Source organism: Athene cunicularia (assembly GCF_003259725.1).
Source record: "Athene cunicularia isolate RWA chromosome Z unlocalized genomic scaffold, athCun1 chrZ_part2, whole genome shotgun sequence".
NCBI lineage: Eukaryota > Metazoa > Chordata > Aves > Strigiformes > Strigidae > Athene > Athene cunicularia.
In genome coordinates, this window is record NW_020799143.1 from 15,994,283 (window position 1) to 15,995,118 (window position 836).

Genomic DNA, 836 nt, shown 5'->3' on the forward strand with positions numbered 1-836 from the left:
CCCCCCCCCCCCCCCATATTTCCTTCTTTCAATCTATGCATTTAAGTGTTGTGCATCTATAATGTTCCCCCCCTCCTCTCTCTTCTTTTCCCTCTGACACCCAGTGTTGAAATTAATTGAGTGTTCTTGATCTCCCATTCCATTTTATTCAGGCAAAATTGGAAAAAATCAAAAGAGCACATCTAAAGCATTTTCTTCCCTTTTGCTTTTCTATTTGAATCAGGTTGAAATGTGTTAAAAAAAAAAAAAGACATTGCGACTTTTTTATATTTTAAAAAAATGCAGTAAAATGTCTTTTTAAACTAATACATCTGTTAGATCATTTGAACCTCAATTTAATGAGGTGACATCAAAGGCAAGTATTGGATCCTATGGAGAGTCTCTTTCACAAGATACCTGGTCTTTTCTCATGAAACATTGACTTTAAATTAATGTGATGTTTCATATTTCCTTTTTTTTTTTTTTATGGGTCTTTTATTACTGGGGGCAGGGGTAGGGGAAGTAGCACCAAAGGACAGGAGGACAGACACTGAGCAATATGCCTTACCCAGTTTAAAAACTGATACAGTAATAAATTGAAGTCTAATGGCTATGGTCAGACTGTTTTTTCCCCTAAGCCAATTGATTTAAATGGCAGTAATTTGGCTAGCAAGGCTAGTCCTGTTTAAATTAAACCCATTAATATAATAGCACCAGTCTTGAATGAAATCCATCTGTAGCAGAGCCTCCACCGGTCAGTGGTTTAATAACTGTACGGAGCTGTCCTGAAAACACCCACATCCGTACAAACAGGAATGACAGATTAAAAACAGGATCCAGAAAACCTCCTGTTTCAC